The sequence below is a fragment of the Sinohyriopsis cumingii genome, chromosome 5 (assembly GCF_028554795.1).
Source record: "Sinohyriopsis cumingii isolate HCF-2022 chromosome 5, ASM2855479v2, whole genome shotgun sequence".
In the NCBI taxonomy this organism is placed as follows: domain Eukaryota; kingdom Metazoa; phylum Mollusca; class Bivalvia; order Unionida; family Unionidae; genus Sinohyriopsis; species Sinohyriopsis cumingii.
Genome location: NC_142965.1, coordinates 125806164 through 125834123, shown reverse-complemented (window position 1 = coordinate 125834123; position 27960 = coordinate 125806164). Strand labels below are relative to the sequence as shown.

General features: G+C 34.6%; 1 protein-coding gene, 1 long non-coding RNA gene and 1 pseudogene across 4 annotated transcripts in view; 2 read left to right on the top strand and 1 right to left on the bottom strand.

Annotated features, from left to right (window-relative positions):
• The window catches only part of LOC149800139 (uncharacterized), a 122931-nt gene extending 120720 nt beyond the window's left edge, over positions 1-2211 (bottom strand). Inside the window, exon 1 of the mRNA XM_089959736.1 lies at positions 2103-2211. The gene's annotated coding sequence lies outside the window, so the exon portion shown is untranslated. The remainder of the gene's footprint in view (positions 1-2102) is intronic.
• On the top strand, positions 1250-9394 carry LOC149800138 (uncharacterized). Of its 2 annotated transcripts, none has more exons than XR_016421334.1 (3): positions 1250-1340; positions 5787-6560; positions 7878-9394. It is a non-coding gene; the product is annotated as an uncharacterized LOC149800138 (long non-coding RNA). The 2 variants fall into 2 exon arrangements; XR_016421333.1 differs by having other exon boundaries at positions 1267-1336.
• An 18-nt stretch (positions 9395-9412) lies between these two features.
• The window catches only part of LOC149800137 (toll-like receptor 4), a 39500-nt pseudogene continuing 20952 nt past the window's right edge, over positions 9413-27960 (top strand). The window contains exon 1 of the transcript XR_016421096.1: positions 9413-9518. The product of XR_016421096.1 is annotated as a toll-like receptor 4 (transcript). The remainder of the gene's footprint in view (positions 9519-27960) is intronic.

Genomic DNA, 27960 nt, shown 5'->3' with positions numbered 1-27960 from the left:
GACTCGTGGAACGATCTGCCATAATCCATGTTCATCTAAACTTAGCTCCAAGCAAGAAATTTTACGGCAAAATGTACTTCGGTTCCGTTGATTTAGCATGATGCCCATTAAGACACAAATATAGTTCGCTAAATCGTGTTATATTTAGAAGTAATTGTATGGTCAATCTTTTCTCTTCTGTATATTTCCATTAGCAAACATACATCATTTTCTTTTTCAATGCAGGCTATCGAATAACGCACAAAATGAGCATTTTCAGAGACCATCCATACTAGCTGTGAATGCTAATTTTGATACACTTTTATCTGGTAAAGAACTGTACAAAGCAGACCATATATATATATATATATATATATATATATATATATATATATATATATATATATATATATAAAATTTTAATTAGCACAAAACGTTACAGTTAAATGTTTGCGGAGCGGATCGCACCCAATCACAATATCTCCGCTCATGTTTTTTCTTTCACTCCAATAATTCTTAATTAACTAATTTAACGAACAGGAACCCGCAAGTAGGAAAATATTGTTTCCAATAATTTTGCGTTTGGTATATATTTCAAATCTTATTGGAATGTTTAAAAGAATCACCCACCAAACCCTCCCAAACCAATTACAAAATTAATAGGATTTGAAAGATTTTCTGTTCAGCATTATTAAACAGAGATGGAAAGTAATAAATTGTAGACATCAAATTACAATTTACCTGTTACAACTGGAGCTGGAAAAGGATGGAAAAGGTAAATACTCATTCAACATACTTTTTTAAATTTAAACCAATAGCTATGATAATTATGTCATATTAGTATTTTAAAAGTGCTTATTTAAAAGAAGCGAATTTGCAGAATCATATTATGGTAAAATGATTTTTTTAAAGTAAAATTAGATGTAGGATGTGTTCATCAATATTCCCAAGAGAAAGAAATTATATAATGCAAACAGTGAAATGTATTTTCTAATAAATTAAAGAAGATGTAATTTAGAAAATAGATTATATTATATCCTTCAACAATTATTTGGGTGAATAAAAAATGTAATGTAAAGTAAGAGAAATACAATTACATCCATTTACATTTTTAAGATCATGTCTACCACGTGTTTTCATATAGCTTTTCTTTGCCATGGTGTTTAACTTTATACAGCACAGTAATGTCTCAATGGCATAACTACGCACCGAAAATAGTCCAGACCACAAACCATATCATTCCGCACATATACAATGACTGTTTATCACAGAGTAAATGTAGGTATTCAAGCACATGGGATGTAGATGTTAAGACATGATGATTGTTCATTAGGAATAATAGGATTGCTCTATTCACGTAGGTATGCGTTATAATACATAATTTCTGATAAATTTATGAAAACTTGAGTTAGGACATAAAAAAACGGAGATACGTTCATGTCGTAAGGAACGAATCTAAATATTGCGTTTGAATGCTCACACGTTTATGGGATTTTTTTGCAAGATCATCTGTTTGATATGTAAAAAATTTACTTAGAGGATGTTCCGATGGGCATGTAACAATTTAAGATTACGGACATAATGAAAAGCAAAAATGATTTAACTTCTCTGAGCCATACATTGCTGCACCGAGAATTTTTCCTCATGTTTTTCTATTCATTAAATTCTCTCTAAGTCATCAAAATGTTTCGCATGAGAACAGCTTTACAGCCTTGAAGAAGTATTATCAAGCGTACAACATCAGTCATTACATTTCCAGTATAAAAAGAACGTAATGCTGAGAATGCAAGCTCTGTAGAGTATTTACTACCTTGATGGTAAATACATATTTTTTTATTATTAGAAATCTGGCATGATTTCAAAGCAGTTAAGATCAACTTTATGCTCATATCATTTTAGTACAATTATTATCATTGTAGTTTCACAGCCCAGGAGTAAAATTTCTAGACTATGTTATGTGCAGATATTCTGATGTGCTTATGACTCATCAAAATGATTGACTGCGTGGTGACTATTTTGAAATCTCTAACTTGGTGCTCAATTATTCTTCCTGGTTTCACAAAAGTGAGAAGGAAAACTGGTGAATTATCTGATTCGTGATTGGTTTGTTAATTATTACTTACCTCATGCCACTTCATATTGTCTTCTTACGTAAGAAGTATGCTTTGTAGGGAAACATCCTTTTAAGTTTCTTTCTACCGACATTGTTCATTAGCATTAACAACACCTGTTTGCCATATTGTACATTGGCGTAGTAATATCAACCTTGTTTCTAATCATAAATGCTCTAATCATAAATTCACAATATAGTTTTGTTTTAGCAGTTCAATCAGGGATTAATCCATGCGAAATCTTTGCTATGGTTTTTCATCTGAAATTTTCATTGACACTTTAAACGAATGAATGAATTATTATTATCTCCTTTACAGAATCTGTTAAATTTTCTCTTTACACGGTTAATTTGCTATTGTGTTTAAAATAATATTTGCGTTCTGATTCCATTCACACAGATCATACAATTTAAATTACGGCAATTTTGCTAGATTCGAGAGGAAGCCTTTCTGTTCTACCATGTGTTGGACTATATGTGTTTAAATCGCATTTTTCTACCTTTCAGGTTTGAAAATTTAATTCAGTTTATCGAGTTTAACATTTTAAAGAAATGCTCTTGCCCGCATTGATTCTATATAATCCTCCCACGTAGTATAGGATTCGAATTACGAGTCATACTAAGTAGTACTTGAATGGAATAATTACTGAACAATATGAAACACTTATTTCCAGTCGAGCAAAGTATCAGCTCCATGTCTACATTGGGTTCCACCCAGTATTATTTGCATAAGAAATCCCTCCTATTGTGAAAGCATTGTACAATTTTATAAGGATTACTTTAAATAAAGTAGTTCCGATCACAGCTTGAACTAAATCCGAGTAACAATAGTCATCAAAAATCACCGTATTTTATCCATTTGTATTGATACATTGTAGGACCTAATCCGCTGCTCCTTAAATTCAAACCCGTATTATTAATTTGGACTCATTCATACCTTTCAACAGCTTTTCGTCAATGGTTTTAAAAAAAACCCTAGCCTCTAAGTTAGCTTGACTGACATACTGGAACTAGTATACAATTCTATAATTTACATTCTACATTAATATAAATTAACATAATATGACAGAAATAGAGATTGATATAAATACAACCTTTTTAACTAAATAAACCCTCTATAATCTGTCGAAAGCTGGACTTTGCTAATTCTTAAAAAAAAATACGAGTGAAATATCTTATTCTACAAGTAGTTTAGTTTGTGGTAATCATTGGTTTAAAATGAGTGACAGCATTATTTATCATTGTTTACATTTGTATGACTTCCGGGTTGTTGTTGCCGGAGATGGCGGTACTCTACTGATGCTGGTATTACATTGATAAGTGCAAGTATCGCACTATACATCCTCCTCATATATCAGAATTTAAATAAGATTTAAACAGTTTTTTTTTAATAGAAAAATACAATAATTTGAAGCGTTTTGAAGGGGAAACATTACTGATTAAGTGGAAGACTTACATAAATGTACTTCAGTACGGTAAGTTGTCTTTGAGAAAATTCTGATCAGTGTGTCATGTAAGGACATCATGTATTGTTGCTGTGACCCTGTACCAGAACATACTTTATACTAAATCTTCTGTTCTCTTTTCTCTTAACTGGGAATGATTATATATGTATGTTTACAATGAACCACAGTGTACATTCTTATCTTGATGTATTTATTTATATAGCAGTACTATTGACTAAATAATTGTAAACGGTGAAATATAGGACCCAACCCATGGCATCTATGTCTGTCTGTCTCCGGGATAAAAACTACTTATATTGGTATTACTCAAGGAGCAAAACATCCAACTAAAGGGAAATAGCTCTCAAAATATTATTTAAAAGAACTGAAGGAATTAAGTGAGAAACCAAACGAGGCCAGTATAAATTACAGAAAGAGAAATGTACTCCAATGCTGACATGTAGAATTTATTTGACAGAGAAAAGTATCATTATAATGCGATGAATGATTTGATACAATATTGATAAACAAATATAACTAAAAGCGTTTATGAAATAATGTTCATGATCAATTAAAATCAAATAAACATCAGGGATCATGTAGTCGGGTAAAATATTCAGTTGATATAATATATGAAAATGGTTCTGGTGTAACTTCATAAAGCTCTTTTGTAGCTTTGTTGTGATATTGAGATGAATCTAAGCCAGCAAATGTGTACAAAGCCTGTAGTGTTAATTTAATGACAAAAACAGGAAAACATATTACATCAGAAATATAGATCTTTATTAAGAAAGTAATTGATGACACTGAAAATCTACTCTAGTTATATTAAAAAATATCGCATTTTCTGAGCATTTAAAAGGAAAAGTAGAGTTAGCTGTTGAACAAATTTCATCAATGAATGTTTATGAAATCGTGTTCTTTTATAAAGGGAAATAAAAGAAAAACATTTGAGCTCAAATATCTCCTCTTACATAAAAATCACATTTTATTCACACTTTATCAGGTTATAATAGATACACATAAACATAATATCCTTTATATATTTCTTGATTGCTAAAGATGTGCCTAATCAATTCCAAGCCCTTTCTTGATGGGAAACCTTTCAAACTAAAATGCTGTATATCGGCGGTTATAGAGTTTTATAACAAGCGTTTGTGTTTTCTTTGTAACTGTACACTATTGTAACCAAGTTATTTAGAGCATCCCTACTTAAAGGAAAAGAAAATATTTACCGTTATTGACACTTGGGTTATTAATGGAAGCTATCGCATCATTTACATGGGAAATTTTCCTCCATTTCCATGAACTGAAAACATTTGTACAGCCCATACAAAACATTATGCCTTTCACGAAATGTTTGTTTCAGTAACACGGCGTGAATAAAGTAAAAACTACCACAACAAACCGAACAGAATTATAAAACCAAATTTCAAAGAACAACAAAAGCACTCCAACGAACACCTTAACACAAATTATGGTGGAGTATATTTGTTTAGGTCAGTTCATTTGTGCTAGAAACATCCCTTGGGCAATATGAAGTCTTCGTAGAGAAAGCGAATTCTTCTATTCTCGATCATTTTCTATCTTTTCGTTTTTTGAGCGATGTACACTTATATGTTCAAAGTTCAGTAGGAGACGAGTCACACACTATTTCAAGCAGCATGTGTTGAGGCGGTTACGAGGAGTGGGAGCGCGGAAGTAACGAAAATAGTCTAGAATATACAAAAAAAAATGAAGAGCAAAAGTTCACGACACTGCCAGAAGCTTGAAAGAGAGTGTTGTCTTCCTTTCACTCATGTTTGAATTTGTCTCTAGGGTTAATCCTCATGAAAATGTTTCACTGCATTTTAATACGCAGTTTATTATATATCTTAAACCGGAGCCCCCTCCCCCATGAAAATGTTATTTTCTATAATCGTTATTAAGACTGTAAGACTGATATTTAAATTAAATTTAAGTTTTTGATATCAGTAGTGCTTAATTAAAAAAGAAAAAGGCGCCCTTCGTACATTTTAAGTGAATAAGCCCCCTCAAGCTTACCAGCTCAGTACGGCTCATAATAAAGGTGAGGTGACTTCAACTGATACTTTTCGCTTCCAATAAACTTTTCGTGACTGCGAACCCCCATCCAAAAACAAAACAAACAAACAAACAAAAACAAAAACAAATCGACACAACACCTAAATAATGAGGAACATTTGTTGAACGTATTTATTTTTACAGTGATCAAAAATCTTTTTTCTTTTTAGATCCGACAGGACGAGAATGTTTAATAAAAAAGACATTGTCTTGCTTCTGCCTAGAGTAAATATCGTACGAAAATGACTTCAGTTGGAATACAATGTAATATTGAACATGCGAACAGCGATAGTTTATCCACCAGCCAGTCAGTAACAGTTAAAGCTAAGAACAAACTCTTGCATGACAATGATGACAGAGATCTAGAAAATCTGATCTTGTTCACGCCTTACACTGATCGGAGGCTGATGGAATGTCATTGTCACAAACGTTCCATAAAAGTGGAGAAACTTCTCCTCATAGAGCAAAACAGGTACACGACACATCGCAAAAAGCGGTGATGAACAGAGAACATTTAAATCTGATAGTGGCTCCAAAACATAATGGGGAGGAAAATGCAAGTAGGCAGATCGTCTTTAAAAAGGATTCAACAAACGACAACAGGACCGAGAAGCAAAAGCCACTCGCAGTTGTAGCACCATTTCTAAGCGAAACTGAAACAAGTGATAAGGAAGAGACCGTCTTGAAAACTTCATCTATCGGTGATGGTGAGGACATGGATATTGTTTCCAATCCAAATATCCAGCACGCACTAGTCCGTCAACCACACTGGTGTTTTTTCTTGGCGTCACAGCAAGAAAGTGAGCAAATAAAAGACAATACTGAAGAAACTGATTTATCTCAAAACTCAACAGAGCCTTGTTTTCTTCACAGGAGTTATTCTTTGTCACTTATGGAGTGGATACAAGTCAGCGGGGATAAAGGTTTAGATATTATCGTGAACGGTAAATTGAACGACGAATATGAAAATTGTTCTTTGGATGGAGCGTTCACCTGATTTTCTGTATCTAGATTAGTTGTGATCAATATAAACATTTTAATCGGTATTTTAAGTATATTTATTCATTTATCATTAAGTATTCTTATTCCACAAAAAATTGAATTAATTTATATAATATCATTCGAATTATTTCCCATGGAAAAATGATTTCTATCTGGTCTAGAAATATGTAACTGATCGTTAAGGCGCGCGCGCGCGCGTGTGTGTGTGTGTGTGTGTGTAAGAGAGAGAGAGAGAGAGAGAGAGAGAGAGAGAATTATTCAAATCTTTATTTTGCACTACAAAGTGGTATCATAGAAAAATTGAGAGAGGGATATTTTTTTCTCAAGGTGCCAGGAAGAGTCCGTCATCATTTGCCTCAAGTATTTATTGATTATTTTCAACGACAGAATGATCCCCGCGTTAAGTAGCTCTAGGTTTTACATGTGCATTATTTAATGTAATTACACTGGTAAAAATGTGTATTCTCGCTTCTTCTTTCTTTGTTCGTTGCTGAATGCTGAATTGTTGTAAGTACCAACATATTTTTAAAAGCAAATAAAAAACAGTATCTGCACATTTCTCCGAAGGTCTAGTTTCACGGGGTTTTGGTGGAAATTACATTGTTGTGGACAACGTATTATATAAACTGAGACATTGATTATATTACCCAAGCAAATAACGGAATAGATATTATTATACATTGAGAAGTGCGTGTATTACTTTGATTTTCAGTTAATAGTCTCTCATTTCGAGCGAAGAGTATCAAGGCGGATCTGCTGTATTCGTTGTCAAGTTGAATTTTTGTGATGCCAATATTGCAATGTTCTTTAAAGAAATCAAAAGAAGAACTATGGATTGTTTTCTATATTGTTAGGAAATAGGAAAAACTAGATCATAGGTAATTAGATGCATCTTTACGGAAGATTTGTTTCCGGAAAATCGAGGTCACGGTTTGATTGCGAATTGGGGGTTCATTGGTGGAAAATGGATTTCAAAAGGGTTCGCAACGTTATAAAGTGAGATAAGGAATTTACTACGCAATAAACTTTACTAAAATCTTAATAGCGCAAACTCCGCGAAGCCGAGTGAATCAGTTCCATCTGAAGTTGGAGTGTGTGAGCTTTTAATATTGAAATATTATTTGATGCTGTATGAAACTGGAAGAGTATTAATACAATATATTTCGACATATTTGAGCAAATGATTTACGTGTATGATTTTCATGATTCATTTCGGTTAAATTTCGTACTTTATATAAATAAGGACTATGTCTTTACAGGAGGAAGAGGCGACCGACCTATGACAGTCGTCCCACCATCACTAGCGGGATAGTGCCAATCCTAATGTAAATGCATATCTATGTATCTAGCTATTAATTAGTGAGGTAAAGGTAAGTCATCGTCACAGAAATGCTCTATGTATGGTTGCACATGGAAATTTACGAAGGGATCTGATGACGTTTGGATTTTGCGGCGAAAAACAGATGCTATCCTACAGTTACTATCCTACCATTAATGGATCACTTAGAACCGGTGATGAAGATCATCTGATATGAGAAATAAATGACATCAAAATATTTAGGTGTAGGAAGTTACAGCCTTTGGCCAAGGACTGACTTTTGACAATAACCTTAAAAGCTAATAGGTTCTATTTTCTTGCCTTGATGAAACCAACGTTTCCTCCTCCACCATACTATCTATAAACCTTTTCACTCTAAAGGGTTTTAGTTGCCATAATACCTAAACCAGTTATAGAAGGATATTTTACAAAATTGTATGAATAATGATAATTTGTCAATTTCGAACTTTTTTGTGGTTAAGGTAGTTTATAGTTTCACATATTACGTTATGTTGATTGTATTGTGGACAAATGTTTAGCCTGATGCCTTATGTACATGTTAGAGATTCTAGTGCTTCAGCATTTGATATTGAATAATTCTGACATTATAGAATCACAATTTCATAATGATTTTGACGTTATGTATTCCATTTTCATAATCAAATTAAATCTTAATTTTATGACTGCATATGAATGGTATATACATTTTTTCCTGATGAAGATTAGTTTTTAATTTCATCTGACATCAGAACCCATTATAAAATCTCACTTTGTTTACAATAAAATATTGCTGTATATAACGCAGGTTTTGGTGAAGATGCATTGTCATCCAGAAAGTTTGATTTGTGGTCATGTGCCACGTTGAATATTATTCCGTATAGTACACAGAAAAGCTGTTCTGAGCGAGAAGCAATCACATATCAATCAAGAGAATTGCAATATATCTGAATTGAAAAGGTTGTACATTTTAGTAGGCATATCAGTAAAACTCAAGCTTGCATTTACAATAGCAGTTGAGAATTTGTTGAATTCAGGCGGAAATGTTATGCTGTTTGTCCAAATATATCACATAAAACATTTACACAAACGTCCAACCCCAATTTGACTAAATAATAGATGAAACACAAATAGCAGAAAAAAACCTACACAGTAGACTTATATGTGTGACGTCTTGTGCGTACAGTGCACTAACACCGCACAAAGTCATGTAGCTTTGTTACAATACTGCAAGTGCACATGCAAAGAAATGTTTTGCTTCTTTCCATCACTGTAACAAAATATTTGCTCATACTTATTATTTCTATAAATGAGAAATTTATCAAGGCAAAACAAGTTTCTATTATAGATTATAAAAACGGAGCTGTTTCGTGAATTAAAAGAACAATATTTCGAATATAAGTTAGTCAATGTTAATTCAAAAGAACGACTCTTTATATTTAGAGCGAGACATTGTGCATTAAATAAGCTTTATAATTCAATGTCCGAGGAGGAAGACGTAGAAGAGGTATAACTGCTCTACCATCGAGACCACAACCCTACGAATCCGTGAAACCTTCTGATGGCGCAATCAACCGCACTCAAAGTATGTACTTATGAACTGTATGGATATTATTATAGTTTATGAATGTTATTATTCAAAATATTCTATTATTATCACGAAATCGAGCAAGTAATATTGCTCCACATCTTTGACATGATTATGTATGTTTTCTTTATTCATATTTCACGCACCCCAGTTTTAAAATGCGCAATTTCTAGAAGAGGTTAAAAGGCATTTTGATGTCTCTTTATTTGGTACCATGTTGCAGCTCAAACTATGTTTACATTTATGTTTGCCTGTACCTTGAGTTTCAAAATGAATTCATATTTTGAGTGCAAACTTACGAAAAGCCCAAGCTTTATTTCATCGTCTCAGGGCACTGGTGAATGATGGTGACGCTACAAAATTCCATTTTGTATACTAATGGGGATTTTAGGATGTTCCATTTTGTACAATATGTAATTCCATATACATTAGAAGAATATCCGATATTTAGAGATGGCCTTGCAGATAAGCACAGAAAGGTTGTAATGAGAGAGAGAGAGAGAGAGAGAGAGAGAGAGAGAGAGAGAGAGAGATGTCAGTTCACATGAGATCCAAAGTTGGTTATAACTATCCGAAATGACCACAATACTGTTTTATTATTATTATTATTATTATTATTACGTGTGACAGGTGCAGAAGCAATTGCAACTCCAAGCATGCCAATATTCCTCCCACACAGGTGTGTTTTCTGCAGGAGACGATCAGTTTCCATTCGGTTTGAACCATGTCAGCACGCACTAGCCTGCTATCAGTGTTCTTTGAGAAAGGTCATATGTACTCAGTGCGGAAAGATTAAAATGCAAAAACGGTTTTTTTTTTTTGTAAAACATTCAATGTAATATCTGTTGCGCTACTAAAAGGATAGAGTTTGTCCAAATGTTCTTCGTTGGTGTGATGTGTTATAGGAAATGTAAAGTAAATGCGAAATGTTAGGAAATAATTTCAACTTTCTTCGCATTGGAATAGTTTTTGAGAGATGTAGTCTTGCCAATGACACCCTCTCAGCCATGCTTTTGAAAACCATGAAGATTTTAAAAAAAAATTTCGGTCTCAGTAAGTCATAGAAAACTTTAAGGATTGTATGTGGAAGATATCAAAAGTATAGGATAACGACTTGCAGACATATTATTAATTGAATACCACATAAACCTTTCTTTCGGTACCGTTAGAAATACTGTGCGGAATTCAAAAGTACCTTTAAATTCTTTTCGAAAAGCAGGTAGTTATAAAATTATAGCAAAGGATTTCAGAGATTGTATGTCTATCAAATTGTCAGAAAGTACCAGTTTTAATATTCCATAACATTAAAAAATTATGCTGTCAAAGGTTTTTGAAAACCACCGATGAAGAAAGTATTGTGTGACCTAGATGGAATCCAAATCTGAGTCTTAAAAATTGGTGCAGGCCATATCCATTAAAGTATTAGCTCCATTTGAACTATGCCATCGAAGCTAGATCGTTTCCAGACCAATATAAATATGCTAAAGCCACACGTGTCATGAGAGGCCAATTTATATTTTTTCCGTCTTGCCAAAAAATGCCAAGGTTTATTTCTATTGTAAAATTATTCTTTGTCTTAACTGAATTCCGATTTTAAAACTGGATTTCCTTGATAATTATTTAACTTTTGAAAGAAAACCAAAGCATGAAAATTGTAAAAAAAATAGCATAGATATTAAAAACTTTTTAGAAGACAATTGTTGCACTGAATTACTTTATTACTTGGTACAGTCAGTAGGTGAGTTTATAAAGTCAAGATTTCCGTGATAATTATCTAACTTTGGGAAGAAAAACAAAGTATGAAAATTTCAGAAAATCTAAATATTAATATAAATTTACTAGAAGAAAATTCTTATATTGTATTACTTTATTACTTTGTGCAGTCAGTAATTTAGGTCAGTTTATACAGGACAGAGACTAGAGGTCTGATTTGTATTTGCTCTTACAGGATACTAACTCTGTTCCAAGTGTGCAAAGATTACAGACTGGACAGTTTAGTGTCATTTTGTTGTGTTAAGTATGTTACGCTTAAGTATTTATTTTCATTTGTTTTCTGTGCAACATTTGTGTCATGTTACCACGTAGTCATACGATATTACCACCAGATCATGTCCTGTTCTGATCCAGCTTTTTATGTTTTGCCAGGAATGCTATTTTACACATACCTGTTGGGAATACATGGACATGTATGCATATTTTTTAAAAAAAATTGCGTTGTAACAAAAACATGGTTAATCAATGTCCTCTATAATATTTGTCACCTCGAAATTTGGATAGTGATTAAATGGAAGTTGAACATATAGTGTTTGTAAGATTGCTCTTGGAAAATATAGTGCATGTAAAAATTGAAAACGCATTTGCAGAACTTTCACGGCGCATAACCACATTATTTTTATTGCTTTTAAAGTGCCCATTAATGCAAGTAAATTTCATAAAGAAATCACAGAGTTGCTTTTAATATCAAATTCTTGAAGCATATAGTCAATCATGCCAAATTTATTAACATGGATAACATATGACTTGAAAATATTCCTTTATTCTTATTATTCACACACACACACACACACACATTATTGACAAACAGAGCTGGGTACCAAGAACGTATCTGTACCGCTGTATTTCTGAGTATACCGAGATACGTTCCATGGTATACCGAATTATTTTAAGGACCAGAAATTTAACGTTCTGGGGATAGGGGATTGACATTTTGCTAACATCACTTGTCGTCGGTCAATAGCTGTAAAAACATCATACGCCATGCTTAGGACACTGACATCATATTATATCCATTATATTATTGAAATACAACCAATTATCTTGAGCTTAAATATAAACTTTATCAACTCAATAAAAATGCATAACCGCTTCTCCCGAAAATAAATGGTCAGTGCCTTATAGTCGATGTATGTGCTGTGTCTATGTTAATTGTTGTATAATTTGTCCAAAAAACCCCCCTGCAAAATGTATTGTGCTGTCATTGGAATTTGTTGATAAAAATAGGAAGCCTACTATGTACTATGTACTTTATTGATATAATAAACATAGAAACCTGGAGTGGGGAGAGAGCGCTTTAGACCACTCGGCCACTCGGGGCCCCAACTTGGAGTGAGAAGCCAACACCAGATCATATATTATCAGAGAGGGCCCGTAAACATAAAGCATAGTGTCTCAACTAACGAGAAAATATTTATTGGATTTGAGAAATTACGGAAAATTCAAACAGAAAACAAGTGCTCGTCTGACAATTTTAGGATGATTCATAGTCTTACTGTTACGAATTAATGGTATTGAACTAAATAGCAGAAAAATTAAAACCAGCAAGTTTCGTAAAATTCAACAAATCATTTTTTCCATTAGAATGCAAAGAGAAAATTCGAAGGAAGTTACAGTTTTGTGAATTAAATTCCAAATAATCCAAAAAGTTCTATCACAAGTCCAAAAGTATAAAGTATTTCAAATGAATTCCAATTATCAATGTACTGATGTTTCAATAGTCTTTAATGTGCCGATGTACCACTAGTCTTGCTGAATCACAATGATATGATCCAGAATGTCTGTGAAAGAGCCCTTAATAACCCTAACAAATGTTTTAGTCCAAAAGTTATTGAGCACTTTGTTATTTCAATTAATACTTCAGATAAATTATTTCTCTTAAATGATAACTAACACAACTAAACACTCTGATTACATATTCCCAAAGACTGGTATTAAGATAGGAGTGACTAGCGTTGAATAGAACCGTGTATAAAAACCTAAGACACAAGAAGATGATCAGGATGTGGGTTACAAGTTTCGTTCTTGTACTTACTAAGGTCAAAAGGCTATGTAAACATGTATATAAATATTATATTAGAGAAAAACATACAATCATGGACAAAAGTGAACTATGTAAATAGGTTGTTTACAAATTGACTATTAGCTTAAGTTACAACCTACACCCATAGATAGCACTTACCAAGGAAAACGTCTACCTAATACGTTAATATACGCAAAGCAAATAACTAAATAATGAAATTTTTTCCTATAATGTTTCCAAACATTTGGATTAGGCTCGAATGTCTTTCACATCGTCCCATTTGGGTTTCGCGTTAGTCTTGTAACATGTTTCAAACATGTGATTAAAGGCTCATAAATATTATTATATCTGTAACATTCAAAGTATATTTTTGCCAAAATACAAGTGTTTGATAAAAATATAATTTTTCAAACTATTTTGTCACGTTAAATGAAAACGTGTTGTTATTATGACTAAGTACCGGATATCTGGATATTAACAAGTAAATTATATTTTTAGGCTGTTTTTGAGACAATATTAGTCAAACATGTATCGCATGGTAGTCATTCATTATGCATTACTGAAAACTATGTTGAACTTCTTAATCCATCGGATACATATTTACATCACAATTATAACATTTGCAACTTTCTAATGATCTCTGCGTCATTGTGAGTGTGGGAAAGAGGGCGAGGTAATAACCTGACAATTTACTGATTTTAAATTCAGTCTGTATTAAGGTAAATACACACTGCTATGTGTTTAGTTTTACATTTCTTTGACAATTGGATAATGAGAAAGTCAGAAGTGTGAGAAGAAGAGACAGTTACAAATTGTTCTATAACATTTAACTAGCAAATAGTAAAAATATCTATTTTATGTTTATTTTTTATTCATATCAAAATGCAATATGCATTTTTATTCCAAAATAAACTCATTTTGAGTTCAGGTAATGTGCAGGAAAAAGATTTCATAAATTATATCCCTTACATTTCAAGTAGTGTAATTTTCCAAGAAAGGGGAATAATTCTGTATTATTTTTCATGACCAGTCAAATCATTGCATTTGTCAGTTTTTCATTGCAGTTATAAAGAGGAATGTGTGGGTGTGTGTGATATGTGATAGGCAGGAGTAGCCGTTAAAGAGTACTTTTGCAATGTCTAATGATTTTTTTGAGAAGCAAATGTGTATATGATGTGCACAAGATTTCGCATATATGTATTTTCCTTTTAGTATTTTTAAATCAGTGGTTCCCATACTCATATCGCAACCCAAATCAGGAGCATGAGGGTCTGGCGGTCCTGTTGGTGGGCAATTTAGTATCGCAGCAAGAACGGTTGGGAACCACTGCTTTAAATGATGCTAATATTTACATACACAGTACACTTTGGAAGTAACGAAGTCCAGACATGAAAATGTACGTTTGGTAAATAGAAGATGTCGATACAGAGATTTAACTTACCGGATAATGAAAAGAGACTGTGTATTCAACGTTTTTGCGTCATCAGGTCACGCTGCAATTGAAATGCAATGTTACATTGTTTACAGAGAATTGAAGTACACATGCGTTGAATTAAGGCTTTTTATACTTCATAACCCATTTATAGTGAAATTTGAATATCATATTACAATGTTGTTTACAAATGTAATCAATTTATATTTCCAACATTATGGTCGAGTTTCTATATACTGAGACATGGGTAGCTTTTAATACCAGTGATAAAATGCTGATGTTGTTTGTTTCTTTAGTACGTCTCATTTTATACCTTATAATGTTTGCAAAATTTTGCAATTTCATACGTATCATACTATTTCCAAAACAATATCTTTTTTTTCTGAGCGTTATCTCAATACAGTGGGACCAGTTTTAAACAAAACCTGGCACAGAACATCCTATCATATTGATCTTTAAAGTTCTTGCAGTTGACACAGATCTGGCATCATAAGTGGCCCTGCACTACTAAAAATAGACAATCTTTGACTTCTCCAAGCAGTTAAGTAAATGCTAGCAAAATTATTAATAGTATAGATCTTGTGAAGACCATTCAGGTTGATACAAATAATGCCTATCTACCATCAAATGCAGTCGAATGACCTTTATATGACTTGTCTAAAGCAGTTTAAAAGATTTGGAGAATATTTGAAAGAAGCCATCTTGGCGTAAATACCTTTAAAGTTCATACAAATAATGCCGAGTTATCGTCAAATAGGTTGCCATTACTTCATAGTGCAAGAAATGTAAACAACAATTAGGAAATACTTGCTTGACAAAATTTAGATAAATTTTACAGAAAGCATCTTTGCAAAATGTATACAAATCATGTCGATCTGCCATGTTATATGACATCCATTGATACAGACAGCCATAAAAATCTTTCGACGATGGCTAAACAGCTCCGGTTGCCTAAGTGGTTAGTGACCGTCTCGGATTCGAGAGGTCGCGGGTTCCAACCCCGGCCGAGTCATACCAAAGACTTTAAAAAATGGTACTAGCAGCTGCCTTGCTAGTCCCTCAGCATTAAGAGGTTACTTTTGGGATTGGTGGATAATGTGATTGGGCGGGACCCGATGCCACATGTCTTCGAGTTCGTGCCCCAGTGCGACATCACTATAAACTGCCAAACTGAATAGGGTATAGCTATGATTGACAATAAATGACAATGTATGTACCTGGTGATAAAATAGCAGCCACAGAGCAAGGAAATAATGCTAGATAAGTATAAAGCATTAGCTATTTATTTAATTAGCTATTTATTGAAAGGAAGAAATTTTAATCCCTGTTCCACAAAGTATGAAATAATATATTACATAAATGTGTTGCGTTAAGCCATCGTAGAGTTTAAATATTACATTATGCTATTCAATTCTATTGAAAATGATATTCCGTTCCAATACTGAGTATATTCCCTTCTATATTTATCATTCATTGGCCATAAAATTAATAAGTCTTGGTGACCGTTAAATTCTCAAGTGGCAGTCCAATATGTTTCGTAGCTTGCTTCATGTTCCAAGTTTTGCATTTTAAACTTATTGTTCGTAATATTCAGTCCAAATTTTATTTAAATTTCTATAGAATTGGCCACTTTCCAAAATTTTGGAAACAGTTCTAATCAGATAAAGAGTCTGTACTAAAGGGTCGGACAATGACAGATCCAGTGTATCCCATATATGCCGAATGTATAATTAACATAGTATACAAAAGTAGAATAAGAGAAAAATATAAGAGTTGAGAACTTGTTATAATAGAAAACATTAACTTTAAGGCAAGGTCGCAAGAATAAATGTAACAGAGCATAAATGACGCCATCAAACCTTTTTGTCTTCCAAATCATTTTGACTACTTAATGACTCTGTGTGATTTGGATTTTTAACGTAGCTTTAACAATATTTCAGTCATGTCGCTACGATGTCTGCGGTGTGGCAGTTTATAGTGATGTCTAGCACTGGGGCATCATGCCGCAGACATGTAGCATGATGTCCCACCCAGTCATATTATCCTTACACCAGGCCGACCAGTCCTAACACTAACCTATTAACGCTGAGCGCCAAGCGAGGTGGCTGTTAGTACCATTTTTGTAAGTCTTTAGTACGACTCCGCAGGGGTTCGACCCACGACCTCCCGCTTCCGAGGCGGACGCTCTAACCACTAGAGCTCTAACCACTAGGCCACTGGAGCGGTCTCTTTGACAAATCTAGTAACTTAGTTGTCTGATTGGTGATAACAGCAAAACAGTTAGTTAAAGACTATTTAGTGTGGAGTCTACGAGAGTAAAAGGTTTACACATATGTGACCCATGTGAGCAGCAGAAGATAATTACAGACCAGGGTCGAATTCAAATTTAAAACTTCCTACGAGAATTATTTCGTAGGAAACCTTTATTTTTACTTTTAAGGCCTTTTACAAGGGTCATTTTTCGTCATTAACAGACCTACATGTATATGGTGTGTCACAAAATTACATCTATGCATAAGCGAATTGTTTTTGAAACAAAGCAGAAAGTAATCACAGACCAGGGTCGAATTCAAATTTAAAACTTCCTACGAGAATTATTTCGTAGGAAACCTTTATTTTCACTTTTAAGGGCTGCTACGAGGGTCATTTTTCGTCATTAACAGACCTACGTGACTATCGTCACTATGCAAAAAACATCAGCGCATGCGGATAGATTTTTGAAACAAGGCGGCGCAAATTTTTAAATATTGTTATAAATTAATACATAAATAATAATGAGCGTCGGAGAGCCACATTCTGCTAGATTAGCACGAGAAAAATTAGCTGCAATAAAAGCGTATCTTCCTGTGAGAGAATCTCTCAAGAGAAAAATAAGAGCATACGAGGACGCGAAACTTGGATTTAGTGAATTGTCCAGGGAGTTATTCAAGCACGTCACTGAAACAACCGAGAAAGTTTTACTTGGAGATATTAAAGATCCTGAGGTTAGAAAACGCGGAATTCTACCTGTGCTAAAACGAATTGAGGAGCAAACTCGACCCGCACCTAAACCAGCAACTGGTGAAGTAGCTCTGCAAGCGAAAGAAGAAGAAGAAGAAGAAGAAGAAGGAGCGGTTGGTGGAGTTCGTGCAATTGATAAATTTACCGATGATGCTATTACCAACATTAGGCGGGTTGAAACTTACGATCAATTAGCTTATATTGCTATAGTCACTTATAAATCACGAAAAAATGTTCTAAAACCTGAATACGCCAATAAACCTGTATCTAGTAATACTTGGCTAAAGTGGATATTTTATGCGTATCACGGCGTTGATAGAGTCAGTAATAATGATCCTAGATTTATGGAATATCTCACCCACGTAGATAAACCTGTAGATCAATCGACGATGCATAATATTCCGACCGCTAAATTTTTTACTGATGAGGCTCTCAAACTAATTAAAGATCCAGAAAATTTAGAGGCCGCTGCCATGCTTGGATATCAGCAGAAAGATGAATATCTAAGGAAAGGACAAAAAATTGGCGATGATGACTGGATTCCTGCGTTATATTTTGCTTCTAAGGATCAAAAAGTTAATCTTGAAGATATAGAATATAAAAAATTTAGAAAATATATACTTGGAATGAGAGAGAAAGTTGTTATTCCCAAAACCGGCCGAGGTTATAATACAATTTGTCCTGATAGCGTTGTCAACGACGTATCTCGATTAGAAGTACTTATCGGAGGGAAACGAGCCGGAAATAACTCGCGTGAAATAATCAATGAAGCTTCGGACATTTGTCAACGATTATTTCGTGGTGGTATCATAGATGTTCACGCATACAGAAATCTCATCGACGAACTCGTCGACGAACAGTGCGATTAGATTATAGTAAATAAATAATGATCGTTCACAAATATCAACGCAGACCTGCGCAAGTTCGCGTGGTGAATTCCAGATTGGCCGTATACAAATACGTTCACGGAAACGGATTAGGCGATACCGTCGCAAGTTTTGTTTCAAGAATCGCCCCTAAAATTGGACCCGCCGCTAAACAATTAGCAATGAAGGCTATGGGCGTGATTGGTGAGAAAGTTCTTTCTAAAGTCGGTGATTTAGCTAGTAAAGGTTATGAGGCCGTCAAAAGCAGAATATCAAATTTAATGGGCAGAAAGAAAAAACCGCCACTTGAGCCAGTCAAATTACCTAGCACCGAAGTTATGCCTAACGATATTAGTAAAATAATAAATGGCGCGGCAAATCAGAAATTAGAAGAATTAGTAAATCAGGAAGTTAGTAAGGAAGTTAAAAAAGAATTAGCGCGTCAGGGACAATTAACAAATCAAGAAATTAATAAATTAACGAATCAAATAGCGCGTCAAGAACAATTAGCAAATCAAATTCCAACAAGTACAAGTTTTATATCAGGCAGCGGTCTTCGTTTTAGAAGATAATCTTTATAATAATGTTTGCACGGACATCTAACGAGGCATTCGACATGGACGAACCCGTGAGTAAGGACACGTCGGTGCGTGATTATCAATTTTATTCGTACGACACAGTAGTAGCAAATGCAGTTGGTCGTGTTGAAATTCAAGTTCATGATACGACAAGATATTTTCTTCCATCCGAGGCGTTTATTGAATTTACCGGTGAAATTTTAAAATTAGACAATACCGCCTACAGGGATAATTTTAAGGTCGGATTTGTCAATAACGGCATTATGGCGTTATTTAGTGGCGTCAAATATATGATTGATGGAAAAGAGATTGAGACAATTAATAATGATGTTGATATTGCCACGACAATTATCGGCCTAGCTAGGTACTCAGACGATTTTACTAGATCTGCTGGTCCTAGCATGATGTTTGCCAAGGATAATACTGATTTTCCTGAAAATATTCATCTTGTTCGTAGACAACCCCAAAAACGTACTGCTGCTAACGAAGACGCCGACGTCGAACCGGTAGTTACAACTATTAACGCCAATTATAATCCGGGATTCGCCACGCGAAAAGCTATGCTAGAGAGAGACGGCCGTAGAAGATTCTCTTGTGCGATTCCGTTATCACATATATTTGGATTTTGTAGACATTTTAGAAAAGTTATTTTCGGAGCGAAACATACATTAGTCTTTACTAGAAAAGATAACAGCAATGACGCTATCTGGCGAGAGGGTCTCGATGATGACGCCGCTGATTTAGCTGCCGGTAATAACGGTAAAGTAGTGTTGAATAAATTTACCCTCTGGATGCCAGCGATAACACCATCAATGTTCGAAGATCAAAAATTACTATCGTTTATGGAGCAAGGTGGTAAATCAATTATGTCGTGGTTAACGACAGCTACTGATTCTATCATTACTAGTATTAATGGCGAGTTTACTTGGCGTATTGCGTTACAACAAGGTGTCTCCGCACCTAGACATATCTTTATTGCCTTTCAAAACAATAACAGATATCATCAGAAGCGTAGTCATATGATATTTGATCGAACTGCTGCAACAAATATATCATTAAGAATAAACGGACAGCAGGAACCATCTGAGGAAATATCGATCGATTTTGCAAATAATTCAACGGCTCGTGCGTATCATCGCATATTAAGTTATATGGGACGAGATCAAAATATTGACACGGGATTACAAATATCACAGTTAGATTTCAACACTAACTACCCGATCTATTATTTTTCATTAGAACATCTTGATTTGATAAAACAATCTGTCGTTGATATACATTTCAAAGCCAGAATTACTACACATGGAATTGATCACAGAGCGATCGCGGTGATACTTAGCGACAGAACAATGATTTTAGAAGGCGTTAGTGGCAGAATGAGAGTCCTTGACGCACCAGTAGAGAAAATGTGATCTAAATTTAGATCAAACGAATTAATATAAATGCCATACGATCATGTTAGTGTGACTCTGACTCAAGGTCAGATAAAGAAACTCGCGTCGGCGTCGGCGAAAGCCTGCGGGGTAAAATTAATATAAAAAAATGCTCAAATTCATGGTGGGCCAAATAAATTATCATTAACTAAGACTCAGCATGGACACTTTATCAAAGCTAAATCGGCAAATTCAGGCGTTCACGTTAACCTTAGTCCAAACGCCATCAAAGATATGGTAAAAGTTGGTGGAATTTTCCCGTTTCTCGCTGCAATTCCAGCGTTGATTGCAAAAATAGCTGCTGTTGCTGCTCCGTTGGCGGCAAAGGCAGCTCCAGTAATAGCAAAAGGCGCACTGGCGGGTGCGGCCGGATTCAGAGCCAGTAAATTACTAGAAAAAATAACCGGAGGACGATATGGTAAAAAAAAAGGCGGCAATCTGGATCTAAGAACATTAGCAATGCTGACTCAAGGAGATTTAATAAAAAAATATTAAGTCAGACACAGCCGAGATACGGAAGCGGCGCTTATCTACGACGGCCGAAATCCGGCAGCGGCGCTTATCTACAACGGCCGAAATACGGACGCGGCCTAAAAATAACATAACGCCAATGTCAAATTTAGATTTATCTAACGAGGCTGCGCGTAAAAAAATAAAATTCTTCAGAGGCGTATTTATGCGAGATCAACTTCCTGACAAACCAAACATTAACGAGACCGGAATAATAAATCTCGATTCAAGTATCGGTCTATGAACTCATTGGGTTGCTTACACGATTAATCCTCGTGAAGCCATTTATTTTGACTCATACGGGTTGGCACCACCGAAGGAATTTCTCAAATATACGTCAAAGTTAAATATTCCGGTTTATTATTCGACGTTACCAACGCAGACATTAACTGATCCACCAATATGCGGACCTGAATCAATTAATGTTCTTGATGCGATTTCACGTGCAATCGATCCATATCGTAAAACATTACTTAAATATACGTCTAATAAATATGGTTGACATTAATGGAAGGTCCGTATTTAAGGTAAAAATAACTCCCGATATTGATTTATCTAAATATGCAACCAAGGACGATCTTAATAATCTTCTATCGGTGGCAGGAATACATCCCGACGATGTTGTTATTTTTCAAGATACTCATGGAAAATTACGAACAAGTAATGTTAAAATTGGCGATATAATGAAACGAGCCGAGTATAACGCTCACGTAGGCGAATTTAACGCCGTCAACGACGTTATTAAAAAAGCCAACGAAGATATTGCAGCGTTAAATAGTTTAATAACAAATATCACAAATTTAGTTGGTCAAAAAGTTGACATGTCGTTGTACGACGGGGAAATTCGCGACATTAATACAAAAATTACCGACGTTAAATCCGCTGCTGATTTATTTTCCGGCGTTAACGCATTAATTTCAGGAATTATTAACAAAACTAGCTTTATCAAAGTTCCACCAGTATCATTGCAGCAATTTCACAATATAACATTCACGACGGCATCTGGATCATTAACGTGGACGCCAGAAAATAACTCTTTCACGTATAATGCGCCAGTTACAGGCGTTTATCAACTATATACTTTCTCCAAGGTGAGATTTAGAATAATAGCTAAAAATTACAAATGGCGACACTCCACTCATAGATTTCTTGGATTTTTAAATCTTTTGCTAAGCAAAGACGTCGAAGAGACGTTTACACTAGAACAACCAGAACGATCAACAACGGCGTCAACGGACCTATGGTTGTGCATGGAATTTATCTCCGAGATACCTCCACAATTTAGTTGGACAGAAATTACATAATATGACCGCGTCCGATTACAGATACAATCAGGCACGACTATGGCAAGATTCGCTGAAATTATCCGTGGATGTGTACCAGCAAAAGGTAAAAAAACATCAGCGAAGATTAGTTACCATCGACGTAATTGTGTATTCAGTTAGCGCCGCCATTGCCAGCGTTGGCATAATATTATCCGCGGTAACAATGATGGCACCGATCGCGGTAACTATCATTGTTTCTGCGTCAACGACGTGTGCTGGCGTTCTTAACATTATTGCAAAAAAAAATATCATCGTGCACATGCATAAAGTTAGCTTCGTACGTAAACAAGTTAAATATAGCTACGGATGCGTATTCGAGATTATCATAGTTGCTTTCTGAAAGTCTCAACGACGGCGATATATCCGATCATGAATTTTCATTAATGTTGAAGATTGTTGATATTAATAATGACAGAGTTGGCGCAGATTGCAATAAACACAACGCCGTCAACAACAACAATGATATCGGCAAGCTCGACTAAGCCGGAATTTAACATTAATTTTCCAACATCAATTCCCGTTAATGAAATTGCGCTATCGCAGTTACGTGTTTATTATAGCTGGCCCAATATCAGATCAGAATCATTTGGTAATTTATCATCGAATAATATGCTCGTTTTCGCTAATAAAAATAAACCTGACGGTACTCCGGACTGGATCACAGTTGGATTACCAACTGGTAGTTACGAGATCGAACAAATCAATACCGAATTTAGTTACAAAATAACGAATATAACTGGCGATAAGGAACCTGGCATAAAAATATCTTTACACGAGCCAACATTGACGTCGACGATTGAGTTAAAATCACATATATCGTCGATATTTATCAATCCACGATTAGAACCATGCTAGGTTGGCCTGATGTTAGACCGCCATTACCACCAATACCAATAGAACCTGTGAAATCTGATTACGTCACTGACAAGGAAAATCTTCACGGTATTGTGCAACCTGATAGCATGATTTATAAATTACATAATATACGATTCAATGAGGATTATTCACTAACTAGTTTTATTTTTACATCCAAAGATGATATAACGTGGTTATTTTACACGTTTGGGGATTTTATTATATTCATAACTCTTCATAAATTTTACACATTTGCAGATATAACAAAATATTTTAACGATATTAATCAAGAACATCAGAAACAACTAAATTTACTGCGACAGTATTTTCAGGAGTGTATTTTTAATGTGTCAAGCTCATGTAGCAAAATTATTACGCGTGTAGAAGTACTAAATCAACTTGCTGCCGACATGGAATATTATCAACGTCGATTAATTCAGGCAATAATTGATGATACAGCATACACTAGAATAAATTTTGGCCGCGAATTAGTAAAAGTTAGTTTTTCGGGTCATAAACAAACATTTATGGACGCGTACGGACTAACCGAGGCAACGCTGCCAGATTATAAATTTCCCGGTTATAACGTACCTGAGATGAGAAAATCTGTCACTGATACCATTGATGAGTTGTTTCCAAAATTACACGCATCGTGGGCAAAAAAAATACCGCCATCATATTTACTTGGTCATAATAATGATCCATCGGGACTTGGTAGGCATATTTCACCAAACATCGTAAATATAAATAATGTTGTCGCGGTTAATCTTCACGCGGATGTCATCGATGGTAGTTACAGCGCAGATGCAGATGTGTCAGAACGAACACAGCAAGGATTCATTTTATATTCGTTTTCGCCAGATGTTTCTCCCGGATACCTGATTATAAAAGAGCCGGTCAATCTATTTTACTTGCGATGCCATAATATATTATTATCGAGAATTAATTTTAAGTTAACAGACATCCGCGGTGAAACGTTAAGTATTAATCTGCTAGTGAAATCGTAAGATTTTTGATCTTGAGATCCTAAGAAACCTTAAGGTTTCTGATCTTAAAAAATAGATAAAATACAATAAAAAAGTCAAATTTATTTATTTTTTTAATTCTCAGCGAAATAATTTACCGTTGACATGGGCCCCATCCACCAAAACCTTCACTATCGTTAGAAACTTTATTTTCAACTTTACCATTGCTAGGTTTACTAACTGGAACTTCATTCACTAATTTTTTTAACTGTCTAGCGCGAGTACTAATAATTTTTCTTGACTCATATTCGTCAGATAATTCCGATCTTACTCTTTCCACGGCGCTAGACAATGCAACAAATTCCTTAATTTGATCTTCGTTGACAGATGCCAACGACTGATACATCACTGATTGAATTTGTTTTATAAATTTATACTCAGATGGCAACACGTATTTGTGTTCAAGTTTATTTTGAGCGAGTATTTCAAATTCAGAGATAATTTTATTAACATCTAAATCTAGAGATAATTTTATATTTTTATTTTTCAAATTCTCAATTGCGTCAATGATATTGCTGATATTTTCCTCGTTCATATTACAATTATTATTAATTTAAGTAAATATTTTTTGTGAGTAATTATTTTTTTGTGAGTAAAAAAAATATTTATTTTGTAAGTAAATATTTATTTTGTAAGTAAATTTATTTTGTAAGTAAAATTTAATCGTCAAGTATTACTGGAATGTAGGAAAATTCAATCCACACGCCAAATTTATATGAAAATGTCATGTTGATTTTTTTTTTCTGCAACATGTCGAACCGACATTGCGTTGATACCAAAATATTTACCGGCGGAAAACATGTAAATACAATCTCCTCGCCGGTTTCGATATTTACTGATTTAACGGCTTTAGGATGTTTTGAGCATCTGCCAGTATTACCACGTAAGTTATTTTCACTGGAAGTGATCGCCTGAAGATTAGATAATTTATTATTGAGTTTATCTCCGTCAATGTGATCAATAACAAGTTTGTCTTTGATGAGTCCGTGAAAACATTCGTATATAAATCTATGACATGAGTAACTTTTTTTTCCAGTGTTGTTAAATCTAAGATAACCAGGATTACAGATGTTGCCAACTGGATTTTTTGTTTTGATATGCCTGACGATACCGTCGCATGATGCTTCGTAGTTATCAATTGTTGGATGAGTCTTGAATATTGGATTCATATATGATTATTTATTAGTTTAAATCAATATTCGTTTGAAATCTGTTAAGATAATCTTCTTCGCAAGTTATTACGTCATTGATGTTTTTTTTTATCATAATGTTGCTTTAGATCTCGATAGCGTTTCCCACCACATTTTAGACACAATCGGGTCTTTCCTCGCGTGCCAACCTGGCATTTTATACACTTTTGCGGTCCTAAACTTCCATCTCGAACAGCTTGCATATGAGTGCCACAATATTCTTTTTTGCATGATTTATCACAATGATTTATTGAAACTAACCGGTAGCCATTTACAATGATTCATTATTATTTAGATATTAGTTTAAAATATAATAATGAAATTATTTGACCTTGACGAGGCTGAATATGACATTTCTGAAGCCAATCAGGCTAAGAAGGAATTTTTCAACGATGGAGCGGTTCATGTTTGGTCAACTTGGAAAACAAATTTGATCGATAATACGATGACCGATGAACGAGCCAAGAAAATAATCGATTATATCAAGAAAAATCACCCCGCGGAGAAATTTATCTTTGGAATAAAGTTAATCGTGCAGATGCCAGATGGCGTATGGATTATTCGTGATAAGCGAGATCCTGTAATCGGTGGTAAAAAAAATGTTATTCTTGATGCAAATAGCCGGCCTGGTTTATTATTAGGCATAGATAAACCTTATTATGTTAAGGCTTATCCAGTCAGCGCAGTTGTTTATGGAATTTATCAGTTAAATAATAATCCGGATGTGAAAAAATTACCCTTGATGAAGAAATCTTCAGTGATAAATTGCGTAGCTGAGCGAGTAATGGAACATTTAAAAAATTCAAAACGCGGATCAGGCTTAACTCAGATAAGGTTAACGAAAATAAATACTTGGGCGGGAACTGTCGTTAATGGTGCGTCAATAGATGACGTAGCGGCGTTGTCAAGGCAATTAAAATTTCCCATCGCGGTCAAAACATTATCGGGTGAAATTCTATATAAATCTGCATATGAATCTCGTGGAACGCCAATTGAAATTATTGATCACAATTCTCATGCATGGTCGCGTGCGGTAACAATATTCCCACGAGAACGCGTAGTTAAATTCTTTTCCAAAGACATGTTTAAATTTATTAGTGAATTAAGTAAATCAGATCCAATTTCACTTTGGTTATTCTCGAGCGATGATAAATACGATCAATTTGTATTGCCGCGTGGTGACATTTACAGAAATAAATCTCTACATGACTCAATAAGCGAATTAGCATATAAATATTCAGCAAATCCAGAACAATTATTAACAAATTGTTTTACTATTCCGTCGGTTGCTGCTCACGCCGCTAGAGAAAAAAATTCATGGAAGCCAACACGATGCGAATTTCTCAAAGATGTCCAGGTGAGTTGTGTTGAATATGGCCATGGAGGATTATGGAATACTAAATATGATTTCAGAAATATGATATCCATAGACATGTCTGCGTGTTATCCAGGAAGTTTTCTAGGATATGGCGATTGTGCTAAATATTTCGCTAAATACGGGCATCCTTGCGGCGAAATGACGCGAGTTGCGATAAATGGACCATTACCGAATTTTCCCCTAACTGGATTCACACGCGTTACATCATTCAAATTTGCGGATAATTTACATAAAATTTGTTATATTTGGTTCGGCAGACATTTCTTACAACTACGTTGGGTTCACATAGCGCTGTTGCAGTATATGCTAGATTCGGCGATGTTGACACAATTAACGGTCAGCGAGGGATTATTTCGTATAAAAAACAGACCGAAGTATGGTTGCCGACTGATTGTGATAACGCCAAAGATATAGGAAGAAAAATAATAGGTAAATTTACTCAAGGTGGCTCCGTTGATCATAAACGACGTAATGCTAGATTATTTATGGACGATGCGGAATTAGATTTTATTCTTAATGATACCGTGTCGAGAGGTATATTTTGTGGCAGAGAAAATATTTTCGTTGATGGTTTGAAGTTAGGTACCGTAGTTAGTTATCTTGACGGAGAATCTCCTGAATACATGCATCTAAGATCGTCAATGCTTGCGTATGTAAGTATTAATTTACTTTCAATGATAAATAAATTCTCCGATATCGCAGTACGAGTAGCGACTGATTCGTTCTACATCGATAGTAAATACCTACCTAGGTTAGAAAAATATCTTATCGAAGATGGTCCATGGGGTACTTGGAGAAAGAAAGATGAAGATATTCTTGATTATTGTGAAGACGCAGATGTTGAAGATTGTGATGAATTTCATCGTGGAAATATCGAAGAAATATCCGCGGAGGTATCTGTGCATGATCCAATTTCAAGACATAAATTCGTGTACTTGAACGGTCCCGGCGGCAGTGGTAAAACTTCAAGAGTGATAAAATTATTTTCAAATTCAGATATGATTGTGCTAACGCCAACACATAGATTAGCTCGAGAAATGAAACAACGCGG